Source organism: Polypterus senegalus, chromosome 3, assembly GCF_016835505.1.
Source record: "Polypterus senegalus isolate Bchr_013 chromosome 3, ASM1683550v1, whole genome shotgun sequence".
NCBI classification, from domain to species: Eukaryota; Metazoa; Chordata; class Cladistia; order Polypteriformes; family Polypteridae; genus Polypterus; species Polypterus senegalus.
The window spans coordinates 293,497,919-293,513,113 of record NC_053156.1 but is presented as its reverse complement, the minus strand read 5'-3'; the positions used below and the strand labels follow the sequence as shown (position 1 = coordinate 293,513,113).

General features: G+C 36.4%; 1 protein-coding gene across 3 annotated transcripts in view; it reads left to right on the top strand.

Annotated features, from left to right (window-relative positions):
- Positions 1 to 15,195, top strand: part of supt3h (SPT3 homolog, SAGA and STAGA complex component) — a 538,864-nt gene that overhangs the window by 237,240 nt on the left and 286,429 nt on the right. The gene's annotated exons all lie outside the window — the stretch shown is intronic.

The following is a 15,195-nucleotide window of genomic DNA, read 5'->3' as shown; positions in this document are numbered from 1 at the left end:
ATTACAAGAGCATGGGAAAGGCACTATATAAATCAAATGTATTATTATTATTAAGATTGCTGTTTACCAATTTCCCCAGACAACCAAATGCACAAGTAGGGTCAGTTCCTATAGACATTCTTTATTTTCTGCCTAAGCCTACATCCACCAGAGTGCACTGCTTTACTGTTACAGAGTCCATCTTAAATCCAAAGAAAACAGACGGTAAGATAAGCACAGCCTTTTCAGAATAGTAAATGGAAAAAAAAATTTTTGCTCTAAATATCATATATATTAAAAACATTAAAATTTAAAGAAATTTCTTTATGTTGCAAAGTTGAAAGATGGCCCATAAGGTCCTTTATGGAATGCTTGTAATTTGTACTATTGTTGTTGTGTATGGTATTCCTTTAGAATATTTGCATTCTTACTCTCACTATATTCATTTCAGTGTTTAAGATGTAGAATATTTATTTGTACTCTTGTTTGAAATCTAATACAGTTTATTTAACGATTTTTTTTTATTTATTTATTTTTTTTTTTTTGAGAGAAAAGAAAATTTCAGGCCAAACAGACTCAACCAGCGCTTTCCGGGTATTCTCATGATCGGCTAAATATGATAAAGTAACCACAAGAGCAGAAGGAAAAATTAGAAAACACAGCAAAGGGAATAGGAATCATACTTAACACCTTACCATGCAGCAAGAAATAACTTCAGAACACTTAAAATGAACATTGTTTTTTAAACTACTTATTTTAAATGTACTGTAAACTGCCAGACAATATATGTAACATCACATCACCTTTATAGTAAAGAAATAACGCACATCCATTGCACTATTACGTTAAATGTTTTAATTTAGAGACCTATTATGGGTCCAAAAGATTAATATGCAGAGCTGTAGATTAGCACGGAACATTTATTTGACCGCTTTCTTCACATGCCTGCTGTAGATTAGTGACCACAAAATCAGGACTCTTTCCTCTAGCTATGACATGAGCAGCAGGAAACTATTCTGGGTGAAACTGCTAATTGGGGGATGGAAGTAGAAGTAAAAAACAAATAAAAATTATGTTGTAAAACTGATGTGAGGAAAATTTAGCATTATTAAACAGTTATTACTTTTGCTGAATTGCCAGTCTGATTTTAATCACCTCTCAAATACTAAGTTGGATGAGCAGTTCAAATTCTGCACTTTAATTTTGTGAGTGTGAACATCTGGATCTTGTATTATACTGTTAATTGGAAGTGCTTTGGGGTGCTGTGCATCAGAAAAGTTTTTTTTATCCTTTTATACACTTTTATACAGTATAATTATCCTATTCTGTTGTAATCTTTGCTGCTGAAAAAGAGTCAAAAGTCAAAACAACCAAAAGAACAATTAAGAGAAATCAATTTTCTGTGGAAAGCTCCCAACATTGTCAGTGGTTTTCTTCAGGAAGATGCATATGATCTCATCTGTAATCAATGATAATACCTATTAGGAGGTATAGGTATTGAAATGAAACCTATTTCAATATTGTGGATTTACAGATTAAAAGGTGCCAGCCCACTCTGTCCTCCACAATTTCTTAAAATATTCCCTAGGGAATTTATCTGCTTCATGGAGCTACTTCCAAAACCAAATTCTTAAACACCTCTTAGTTAGACTATATGTCCTTGACTTCTTTAGACAAGCAGGTCATGCTCTTCCAGAAATTTGAATTGCTTTCAGCCCAGGTAAAGGCTTCCATTGAACATTCCTTGCAAACCCTTTTTCTTCATTTATGGATTCAAGGTCTAATCAGAAAGTGTTGTAACTGTCAGAGCCAGTTCACCATGTGTCTTTATCCGAGTGTTGGGTCAGATGGCACAAGTATAAAGTTAATCATTAAGCCTTCTTCTAAAGTACTTCACTAGGTACACTTCTGAGCATTGTTTTATTTGAACACGATGTTTGTTATAGATGATATATGACTAATACAGAAATCCAATAACTACTGAATATATGGGTTTGAATCAAACAGTTTGATCCTCCAAGTTGTATCCCCAGTACAAGTTATTTAAATACCACTAAAGTCCCACATGGAGGTAGTACCTTGATGTCCTTTCAGAGGCTTGTGTGAACTTTTACGAGAACACTAACTTACCTCTGCTGTTTGAAGTTGTACCAGAAAAGTTACATGATCTTCATAACTATAAAAGTAAAAGTGGCAAGCAAAGAAAATAAAAAGTGACTTATTTAGAAAAGAATGAAATTGTTAAATATGTTCTGAATAGTGGCTCTGTAAGCCATTGTTCATATAGTGAATCAACATATACTCAGTGTTTGACTTCTGTTACCCTTGCCACACAGATGCAATTTGCAGATTATATTGATTCAATGTTTCGCTGATAATTTATCTGCAAAACAGTCCTTGAACATAAACAAATATTATACTCTGCATGCATTTTTTAAACTTATATAAGTTATGTAATTGTATTTGTAAAATTTCATATTTGTGTTGTACATTTTACTACAGTATATTGTACTTCAGTACATTAGTTTTTAAATCTGCAGTTATGTTGTAGTTTTATAATTTTTTCCTCTATTATTGTCATTGATGTGTCTGTGCAACCTGCTCATGAGCTCGGACTTGCCCATTCCTAGATCCTTTAAGTTTAAATGCCATCTCCTCTTATCTCCTACTCCAATTATTTAGTAGTCACTTGAAGCCATTACCCATCCTGTTGACAAAAATGTTAAATATGTTTGTGTGACCTCAGTCTTGGTTCTGTCAGTCATTACAGTCCCATAGAAGATGAGTTTCCAAATGACACAGAAACTTAAAGGGTAGGTTGAACCATGAGTGTCAAGTAAGAAGTCTGTATCTTTTATAAGCAGAGCAGAGCAACTTTTTCAAGATCTGTTACAGTCTTTGATCCTTGCCACATTAAGATGCCACTTGAGCACCAATCATTCCTGTTTGTTTGGAAAAAGAATGTTTTTCAACAGTGAATGGAGAGTTTTTACTTGTGCAAATTCTGCAGCCCATTTACATACAATGATTCTTTTTCGCACAATCTACCAAGTTTCTGGATTTTAATGCCAACAGACTTTTAAATTATAATGTAATAAGTACTTTTAAAATGCAGAAAAAAGAAAATTTGTATGCATTAGAAAAAATATAGTGTGACATTTTCAAACCTGCTTAATCCAATTCAGGGTTGTTGTGGCCATGGACCTCCTGTCTCCTGTCTGGTCCGTATGTATTTGGACAGTGACACAGTTTTTATAATTTTGGCTGTGTACACCACCGTAATTGATTTGAAATAAAGCAATCATTATTTGATTGAAGTGTGAACTTCCAGCTTTAATTTAAGTGGTGTACCAAAAACATTGTATAAGCCTTTTAGGAATGACAAACGTTTTTATACATGGTCTCCCTATTTTCAGGGGCTCAAAAGTATTTGTCAAACTAATATAATAATTATAATGATCATTTTCAATATTTGGTTAAAATTTCTTTCCAGCTCTACTGATGCTTTCCCAGACTTTTACTGCAACTGTCTTCAGTTGCTGCTTGATCGTTGGACTTCCTGCGATCGTTTTTTACTTCAGCAAATTAAATGCATGTCCTGTTCATCCTGGCTGCTTCAGGCACAACACAGGAAACAGCCTTACATAACCTTGCCCCTTTAAATTGGGCTAATGAGACAATTAGTTAAATAAGCTGCCTGATTGATTATAGCTTAAACTGGCACACATGGATTTCCCTTTGCCTCTAGAGATTTCTACCCAGCTTCGATGCCTACTGAAGAATCAAATCATCCATACAATATTACAGGTACTGTAGGTCAATGTTTAGGCAGCAAGTGTGACAATAGATGTGTCACTGAAACTAATAGTGATTTGGCAGTTGCTGTTAATGGTATCACTCTTATGATAGCACATCACTCAGTTAATAACACTTGGTGCACTTTTCATTATCTAATTACTTTTTTTTCCCCAAGTAAGCTGCTAATTGAGAACTGCAAATCCCTTTATGTCAACAGGATAGTTGAATTATTTTTCCACAATTGTCCCTAGTGCAGCAAGGAACATAGAATACATATATGTAACAATTTTTTATATGTTATTGGTTATTGTTTAGCTTAAAGTACATTTCATAACAAAATACATTTCATTACAAAAGTACAATATAAATAATTCAATACAGTAATTTTAAAATGTATGCCATTCAGTATTAACTTTAATATTACTTACATACAAGAACTATTATTGGAATGCAGACTCACATTTTTCACCTTAACTGTCTGTGCCCAGGGAGTCTAAAAGCAGCTAGGCGAAGATTGTCATAATATTCTTAAAGATCTAATACAAATTACACATCATATTCTGAACAAGCTTACAAACCAAACTCATTTGTAATTTAACTGCATTTTTCAAATATTTTAAGTTTTTGAAAATTTTCCTGGTCTTTTAATTTTCCTAGCCTTTCAGTATTGATGTAATTTTGAAATTCCCCAAGTTTACTTAAAATACCAGAATCTATGTCTTTAATATAAATTAAGATAATTGTAGTACTAGGACTCCACTGATGACTTCAACCCATAGGAGGCAGTCTTCTGTTATCTATGGTCTTAAAATCAGCTTTAGTATATTTCCTGTTATGCCAATCGCTTCTAGGTTCAGGATTAAACTTTAGAATTAAGTGTAGGATGAAAGGATTTTGTCATCTTATTAAACTGCCCAACACAGACCAGAAGGGAATTGACAGAGAGCTAACATAGGCTTTCAGAATTTGTAATACGGCTGACAGTCGACCCGCCAGAGGATTTTTTTCTGTTGCTTGCAGTTTTCATTTTCTCCTCCTTCTGCTGCTCTGTTGTCAAATGGCCATAGCTCATGTTAGTATTTATGGTAGCCAGATTGGAACTGATGCATGTTTAAATTAATTTGTATCCTCGCAAGTTATTTTTTACATAATGCATGCATACAAAATTGTGTAATTTTATTTACCTGTGAAATTGTTATAGCATTCTGAGCCTGCACTCAGTGAGGAGTGCTAAAAAAATTAAATGAACACATCAAAGGTCTTTCCATATTATTATTCAACATTTTGTGCTATATGTCCTATTGAAAAAACTGTATCAGATTGTTTTGGCCACATGGCCATGCTGGTTGTTACTTATATGACTTTCCTATAAATAGTCCTCCATTTATTTCTAAATATGATTTCCATAGTTGTAAATGAAACAAATATAAGATATATTGGTCTATATAATTACTGGAATGCTTTTTGTTGCAGTTTTTGTGGATGTGAGTCACACTGGCAGTTTTCCATTCATGAGGAACTTCCCAGTCTTAAGTGATTGCCAATATATGCTTACTAAAGGTCTATAAATCAGTTATTTAATTTCCTTAGTACTACAGATCCCATCAGGCGTGGGGATTTTAATAGACTTTAGTGCACTTAGTGACGCCAAAATCTGTACTTGTAACAATAATGACCCTTGAAACCTACAAACATCCGACTCTTCTATTTGTACATTTTCTGTCTAGGTCTAAATCTTTTGGCTCCATTTTAGATACACTGCATAGATTTTGAAAGTACATATTGCTGTAATTGTGTTAATATGATTGTCTGCATGAAACAGTTCAGCTTCCAACAGACCAATTTCATTGAAACACACATGATATACTTGTTCTTTACAGACATTTTTTTGGAAACGTTCTGTTTTGGTTGTGATATTATGAATAACAAACTGTAGTAATTTCTGAAGTTTAAAAAGTCTTAGTGAATTTTCAAAATGTCTCTGTAAGACAGAAAGGCATTTTGTATGGTCTAAATTAATGATTCATTTATCTTTTTAAATCTATCATGATGAAGGCTTTTCCAACTAGTGTTCATTTTTATTTTCACATGTACGATAGTAGTTGCTGACTGCAAAACAAGTCGGCAATAAAAGTTATTGAAATGCCAAGTCATTGTCACCACCTCTGAACACAGGTGGACTAGATTTTAACTCTCCATCAGGTGCTTGTTTTTAAAAATTTAATGTTTAAGAAATATATTAACTACTGTTAGTTAGAGTAGTTTTCCACAATCAGCATCTGAACATTGGACATCATCCATCCATCCATCCATCCATTCATTATCCAACCCGCTATAATTGATGCAAATCTTAACCTAATTTCTGTTATCTTCAGAATCTGTGAAAGATATAACAACTGTATTGGCCCTATGTGGTCTCCATATTGATATTGCAAAACTCTATTGAAAGTCATATAAGCATTCTACTGATACATGTAATACATTGTATTATGACTGTTGTTTTTTGACATTCAATTAACAAAAATTTAATTTCACCATCTTTGATGAAGTTAGTAAAGAATAATTAAATATGCTTATATGTTCTAACTAGCAAAATACCCGCGCTTCGCAGCGGCGAAGTACTGCATTAAAATTTTTATTAAGAAGAAAATTAAACCTTTTTAAACTGAGGGAAAATATTCCAATAATTATTTGTTAAGGATCTCTTTGTATACCATGTTGTCAGTTCGGCCCTCCGGTTGTAACATGACCAAGCTGTGCGCTGAGGTTACTCTTGAGCATGTAACTTACAGTTGGCCATGTGAACAGTAATCTTGTCTCAAATGTCACAGCTTGGATTGCTGCTGTCATAATCGGTTTGAGTTTCATGGTTTGTTTCAATTACGACAGTATTTGCAGGATTTGTTGTGTTGAAGTGACATTTGGCATCTGTCAAGCGTTGTGAGCACACAACCGGTTTCATTGATAAAATCACATCCAGCTTTTGAGAGTTTAAACATTCATAAACATCAAAGTGTCCACTACTGAAATCGTCACCTGTGAATCTAAGATGTTTAAGAGGCATTGGCGGTTGTCGAAAGGTGTAAACTATTTGGCCATTTCGGTACACTTGAAAGCGACAACCGAACAATTCAGTGGCAGCCATCAACTCACATGCAGAACCATAGGTGAAGGGCTTAAGCATTTCACTCTTATAGTGCTCCTGTGTAGTATAATTATCTCCTGTACCGTAATCAGTCCACACCTTGAACCTGTCCCAGTCATTCAATACATAAGACAGAATCTTCCTCCGGATATCAAGAGTGAGCCTGATATGGCCGTGCAATATGTAACAAAGAGAATGGAAAAGGTAGGTGGTATCTCCGGGCAGGAAACCACTCGGTAAGTGACAGTTCTTTGATCGATAGTGATCATCTCGATAGACATGTTATTGGGGGTTGGAATGATAAAGGAAATGGGTACCTGAGCAATGTAAAGTAATTGTAAAATACCTATACAATACCTATAATTGTAATAAACAAACAATAAAACAGCTGAGAAGTTGTGGATTAAATAAAAAGGCTGTAGTTATCAGTAGGGAGACGTGAATCCCGTGGCGAAGCAAGGAAGGGAATGTAGAGACCGGAGCGACGGACAGTCTTATATAGGCAGGCAGCCAGCCAACAACGTGGGAGGCGTTGGGACGGGGGACACAACGCCACCTCACGCGGTGACCGAGGTGCAGGCTATGGACGTATATATATGCGTAAGTAGGATTCAGTTAGCGTTGGGAACCCGTGTACCAAATTTCTTGAAGATGGGCCCATAAGTAACAAAGACTGTTGAAAAGTTCAATATGGCGGCTGACAGTGGCAGTATACCACCGAAATAAGTACGTACATTGGTTTTGGTTAGTGCAGGGAAGCCGCCTACCAAATTTCGAGAAGATGGGGCCATAAATAAGAAAGTTCAACATGGCAGACGTTGTTGACCGTTATGACCATTATGCATAGAATTTCGAAATGAAACCTGCTTAACTTTTGTAAGTAAGCTGTAAGGAATGAGCCTGCCAAATTTCAGCCTTCTACCTACACGGGAAGTTGGAGAATTAGTGACGTTGGAAAGTTCAATATGGCGGCCGACAGTGGTGTCATACTAACGAAATAAGTACGGACATCGGTTTCCGTTAAAAGTTCAATATGGCGGCCGACAGTGGCATCATACCACGAAATAAGTACCAAATTTCAGCCTTCTACCTACATGGGAAGTTGGAGAATTAGTGACGTTGGAAAGTTCAATATGGCAGCTGACAGTGGCGTCATACCATCGAAATAAGTAAGTACATCGGTTTCAGTTAGCGCAGGGAAGACGCCTACCAAATTTCGTGAAGATGGGGCCATAAATAAGAAAGTTCAACATGGCGGGCGTTGTCGAACGTTATCGACTGTTATGACCGTTACGCGTAGAATTTCGAAATGAAACCTGCTTAACTTTTGTAAGTAAGCTGTAAGGAATAAGCCTGCCAAATTTCAGCTTTCTACCTACATGGGAAGTTGGAGAATTAGTGATGAGTGAGTGAGTGAGTGAGGGCTTTGCCTTTTATTATTATAGATTGGTCAACTAATTTCAGGAATATGCCCTATGAGTGGCAACATGAACACAGTTTTTAACTTGTTTAATTATGGAACAGGAAAAGACGTAGTAACAGTAACAAATGAGGGCCTTTTAAAAAGTTTTGAGATCCTACCTGTCATTTCACATCTGATGGCTACTTGGGGGTGAGGTATCTTCTGTTCTCTTTTTGAAGCACTCTTAAAATCTCCCAAAGATCTGCATCGGTTTTCAAGTATTTTCATCTCTTCATCAGTTGAACATTGCCTCCTCTTCGTCTTTGAAATCCTTCTTTCACTTGAATTCCATCACCTATGTCATTTCAAAATACCATTTATGACTTTCCACAAGGTTTACAAAGAAAATAATCAGTTTCACATCTGGTCACAGAGCTGTAAAAAGATCACTAGCAACTGGTATCAAAAATAAGGGTCAAACAATTGGGCATAATAATTCAAGGACTACACATAAAGTGAATCTACTGCTGGCATACAGTAACAAGGGCTTGAACTTTACTACCCCACCATTGTTCAGCCATAGAACACATGCAGTAAAAGTCAGTCTCTCCATTTTAAAATCAGACATCGTAATGTTAAGAATGTATAGTTGGTGTTTGGTTAACCATGCTGCTTCACACCTTCAGGGAGTGACGTTCAGTTTTAGATGGTTGATTATGTGGAGCTTGCAAGGTTCTTTATTGTTTTCATATCAGCATAAGTGAGGGTTTTGTACAAGGCAGTTTCATTCAGAGGTGATTTTTGCATTGCATCTTATGCAGACAAGATCTGGTGAAATCTCTGATTGTAAAACTAAGAGCATGACCAGAAAATTAATGAAATATTTAGTGTGTGTATGTATCTTTAAGAATTAGGAAAAATGAATTTTTATGTCTTTGTTAATCTGGTTAGTCACAACTTTGATTCTCTTTTGTGTGTGACTGTAGCGCACGGTTTTGGAAGTATGTGGCTTCTCTGTTATTTAGACCCAAAGTTACATTTAAAACCTAGCAACTGATTGTACGACTAGCTCTAGGTTTCCTCTCATCTCAGAAGTAATGTATCATCTTGAGGTACTCAAAAATATGTACATTTTAAAAAAAAAAAAAAAGTGCATGGCTGGAAGTATGTGGACACCATTTATATTACAGTAATCCCTCGCTATATCGCGCTTTGACTTTCGCGGTTTCGCTCTATCGCGGATTTTATATGAAAGCATAACTAAATATATAACGCGGATTTTTCACTGCTTCGCGGGTTCTTCGGACAAGGTGTCTTTTTACTTCCTGTACATGCTTCCTCAGTTGGTTTGCCCAGTTGATTTCATACAAGGGACGCTATTGGCGGATGACTGAGAAGCTAACCAATCAGAGCACGCAGTTAAGTCCTCCTGACTGAGAAGCTAACCAATCAGAGCACGCAGTTAAGTTCCTGCTTACTGAATGCAGTGTTAACCAGGAAGTCTCGTCTCGCTCATTCAGCATCAACGTGTTTCGCTGTGTAAAGAGTTGTGCTCTTTTGTGTTTATCTTTGTGCATAGTCGAGCCCTTCATTATGGCTCCAAAACGATCTGCTACTGCTTCAGGGGCCGTGCCCAAGCAAAGCGGAAGATGTTAACGATTGCCGAAACGGTAAACGTTTTGGATTTGTTGAAGGCTATGATTCTTTTTATTTAAAAAGTAGGAAAGGAATATAAGATCTACGGCCGCAGTGTCCTTTTAACCAGGGTGTAAAACAAGTTGTAAGTGGATGTAATAAGGCAGTAGTCTGGATGGAATCTGCTTTAGGGATTTGGATTGAAGACTGCCAGAAGAAGAACAACGGCAGTGCTACACAATCGCCTGAAGTGGCTCCTTTAAGGGCTGTAACGCTCTCCTTTGTTGTGCAGTAAAATAAAACTCATTGTTATCGGACAAGTCATCGTGTCATTGTTGGTGAGTAACCATAATTAATTTTCTACTTACAGTACTTAGTACATGTACGTACGTTAGTGTCACTGTACACACACATTTACTGTATACTATTTTTGTTGCATTGTACGTATTTATTGCTGGTGGCCTGTCTATCGTAATGTCTGTAACATGTGATATCGGAGACACTCAATATCTTTAAAATAATATTTAGGTTTTACTGTATATAAACAGTGTGTTTATATACATAATTTCAATAAATCTTACCTAATATCTAAGAGAATACAAAGGGATTATGCTGTATAACTCTGCGGGGAATATTTATAAACAGTGTGGGAGAGTTTATAAGAGCTTAAAATATATAAAAATAACCATACAAACATATGGTTTCTACTTCGCGGATTTTCACCTATCGCGGGGGGGTCTGGAACGCAACCCCCGCGATCGAGGAGGGATTACTGTATTACAATTGAAACACCTCAACTCACCATTTCTTAACAGTAACATAATATCAACCCCACAATCTGCATTGACAAATATTGACAGTAGAATATGTTGTACTAAGGAGCTCAGTAACTTTAAATATTCACTGTCGTAGGATGGCACCTCTACTACAAGTCAGCATGTGAAATCTCTGCTCTGTTGGATCTGCCCCCAGTCAGCTGTAAGTGCTGCTGTTGTAAAATTTAAGTGTCAAGGAGCAACAGCAGCTCAGCCATGAAGTGGTAGACTATGCAAAGTACGGAGCTGCTGAGTGCTGAAGCGTACTGCATGTAAAAATCGCTGATCCTCGCAACAGTTCCAAAGCACTTCTGAAAGCAACATTAGCACAAGAACTGTGTATTGGGAACGTCTTGAAATGGCATTGTACATGATGATACTGGGCTTGTGTTTAGCTACTCAGCCTTGGGAAACCAAGTGTCAGCTGAAGCATTGTAAAGCATGCCACCATTCTGGAGCAGAAGCAATGTGTTCTCTGTAATGATAAATCATGCTTCACTCTCTGGCAGTTTGGTAGATGAATCTGGGTTTGGTGAATAGCAGCAGAGTGCCGTCTTCTGGACTGTGTAGTGCCTACTAGAAAGTTTAGTTGAAGATAGGTAGTGGTTTGGGACTGTTTTTCAAGCTTTGGGCTTAGCCCCATAGTTTCAGTGATGGGTACAGAAAAGTGCTATATAAATGTAATGAATTATTATTATTAATGCTACATATAAATGCTATGTAAAGATGTGATACAATTGAGCTCTTCCAATTATGTGGCAACAGTTTAGGTAAGGCCCTTTTCTGTTCCAGCGTGACTGTGTTAAAAGCCAAGGCCATAACTGTATAGTTTGGTACTGAGGAGCTTGAGTGGCCTGCACAGAACCCTGACCTCAGCCCTGTTGAACATTTTTGGGATGAATTGTAGCGCCAACTGTGAGCCAGGTCTTCTCATCCAGTATCAGTACCCAACCTCATAAATGCTCTTTTGGCTGCATGGGCACAAATTATCACGGATACACTCCAAAATCTTGTGGCATGCCTTCCCAGAAGAGCTGTAAAGGGGATGGGTGAAACTGTATATTAATAAACATGGTTTTGGAATGGGATGTCCAAAACCTCATATAGGTGTGATGGTCAGTTGTCCACACAGTTTTGGTCATATAGTGTAATACACACAAAAAATAAACTTTGAAAAAGATCAGTATGTTTGCAAAAATATTTTTGTAGTTTGACTTTCTAATGCAGTAGTAGGTTTTTTGTATTTTAAAAATGTTAAATAGTTATTTACCATTATCTAGATTTATTCAGGGAGCCGAATTCCTATAACCTTTACTAGGGTGAGACTCATCACCACTTACATCCGTTTTCTGTTTTGTAAGTATGCTGTCCTCCCATCTTCCCAACACAGCCCCCAAGTTCCTTTTTGTCATAGGCCAAATGTGGTGCCAACAATTGGATTGTCTTCAACCTTTCATGTAAGTTTAAGAACAGACATTACAGGTGGTTCTTAAATTGCCAAATTCCCAAAAGATGTCTGCAATTCTTATTTAAATATTTGTGTTTCACATACAGCTGGTGAACTTTATAAATGATTTGTTTTCGGAAGAAATCATTTAATTGTATTCTTAATGTATGAAACTGTTGTATTAGAATGTTATTTTTTAGATGCCCTTAAATAAAGCAGTATAAAGATTAAGTTAAAACATCAAGTAGCATTTTTCAGTATCTTTGAAGTGCTGTAAACTTTGTAGGGAAAGAGGAAGTGGCTGTGGCTATGGCGTGGTTTTCACTTCTTACTGTAGAAACCACCACGTTGATATCAAGCGTTCTATGTGTGGGAAACAAGTTGGCTCAACTAGTGTGGGAAAAAAGAACTCCAAGTTAGGGTCTTGGAGACTATGCAAAATGCAAGCTATTCAGTGAAGTGATGCTAAATATGCCAGGTGGCTTCACCTGCTTATAATGCTTTTGTCTCTCCTTTTAATTTTTTGGCTCTCCCTTATAGTTACAAAGGATGTAAGCTTTTCACATAGGTCTGTTATACAGGTCACTTATTCTACTTTATTTGCTGCTGGGTACTTTGTAAATGAATATCCCCACCCCAAACATTTTTGTTGTGTGATTTTTGTAATGGGACACTGTCTTAGTACAGTTTGCATATTCCTCTTGTGTTTTTCGTGGGTACAACAGTTTTTCGCTCACATTCAAAGATATATACTAGTTAGACTGATTGACCACTATCAGTTAGCTTTTAATAAGTGACTTTGGATTTGTTTATGAGAGTGCCCTGCTATGACCTGGTATTTCAGGTAGGTCTGGTTGCAGCCTTGCTCTAGATGGTGCGGATGAAGATTCTCCTGTCTGCTTTGTCCTTAAAGTGGATAAAGCAGCTTCAGTAATTAATGGATGAATGAAAACTGTTCTTATTGAAATTTTACAAGCCCTACAAATGCGTCTGTGCTTTTCTTAATACCCTTTAGATCACAAGAGGTCTGTTAATGTCAGTGCTCTGATCATTCAGAAACTGTGAATGGTGTCAAGAATAAAAGAACAGGTTTACCAAGAAAAACAGTATGGGTAAAGTATGAGCAGATGTGCTGATGAAAATGTACGATCAAATATGAATTAAATTATAAAACACTGTAGACTAATAGGACTCTTAAAGCTCCAGTACTATATAATGGCATACACAATTTTTTCTCTGCACCAAAGGCAGAAGCAAGATCCTGGCCACACATTTCAAGTAAATCAATGATTAATATTATTCATTTAATATTTCATTTTCATATTTTTTGTGATATAGGGCGGCACGGTGGCGCAGTGGTAGCGCTGCTGCCTCGCAGTTAGGAGACCTGAGTTCGCTTCCCGGGTCCTCCCTGCGTGGAGTTTGCATGTTCTCCCCATGTCTGCGTGGGTTTCCTCCGGGCGCTCCGGTTTCCTCCCACAATCCAAAGACATGCAGGTTAGGTGGACTGGTGATTCTCAATTGGCCCTAGTGTGTGCTTGGTGTGTGGGTGTGTTTGTGTGTGTCCTGCGGTGGGTTGGCACCCTGCCTAGGATTGGTTCCTGCCTTGTGTCCTGTGTTGGCTGGGATTGGCTCCAGCAGACCCCCGTGACCCTGTATTTGGATCCAGCGGGTTAGAAAATGGATGGATGATGGATTTTTGTGATACCTCATAACAGTTATAGAATATAATATACATTGTCTTACAAAAGTGTTTCAGACTCCTTAAATGCTTTGAGAAGTTGCTGGATTACAAATAATTCTTACACATCTACATATCTGCCTCTGAAATTGTAATTTAATTTGTAATTTTAAGTAATTTTTTGAAGGAAGTGTATCTACCTCTATATGGTACTAAACAGAAATATGCTCATACAGTAGTTCTCTTACTATATTTGGGTTATTGTTCAGAAAGTACAGTAGTTTTTGCTGTTTTGGAAATATGGGCTTTTTTTTTATGCAATTGTTTAATATTTTTTTTGTGCTGTCATTATTAAATATTATACATCATTTCTAGAATTAACACCTTTTGATAATTATTACAAAATAATGTATAAAATAAGTAATATCTGTACTGGCCTAGATTGTGCGTTTCTAGCATGTGGAATACATTTTACTTAATTAATCATTCAGTGGAATTAACCATAATGACACATGTCTCAAATTAAAAATTTATTTCCAAGAATGTAAGTGTCACTGTAATAGAAACACATGGCCTCAGAACTTTGTGAACCATTTTCCCCTTGTAACGATAATGACAGTGAAACTATTTCTGTATGTTTTATGAGGTTGAAGATTACATTGGCAATGTTTTTAGACCATTCATGAGGAAATTTTGTATAGTTTTCGTATCCTTTTTTCTACCATTTATGGACTGTCTTCTTAAATTCAAGCCACAGGTTTTCAAAGAGGTTCAAGCTCTGAATTTGAGATGGTTATTGCAAAGTTCCTAATTTGTGGCTGCTTAACCATTTTTGTGGATTTTAGTAATGTGACATTTTATCCTTAGCAGGAAGATGCAAAAGTTTTAGACCTAAATATTATTGTAATTTTGGTACTCAGTTTATGGTGCTACTGACCTTAATGAAGACCTCAGGACCGCTGTAAAGATTTTTCAGAATACACTGTCATATTTTACTGGTGGTATGAAATCGTTTCCTTTTCCCCCTCTTCCTGACTACTCTAAAAGCCACTCTGCAGAAAGTTAATCAAATCAGTTCATCTCTGTAAAAACATTTTTTGTGTGAGTTAGAGATGCACTTGTTTCATTCTTTTTCCATTTCTGAATTACTGCCTTAATAGTAGCAATTAGTGTATTAAATGTTTATTTATTTAAACTTTATGGCACCTGTTTTTATTTTTTTGTGTATTCTTTTTCTTCAGGGGATAAAAAACGACCTGCTCATGTTACCTTTATACAACTCCATGAAAAATA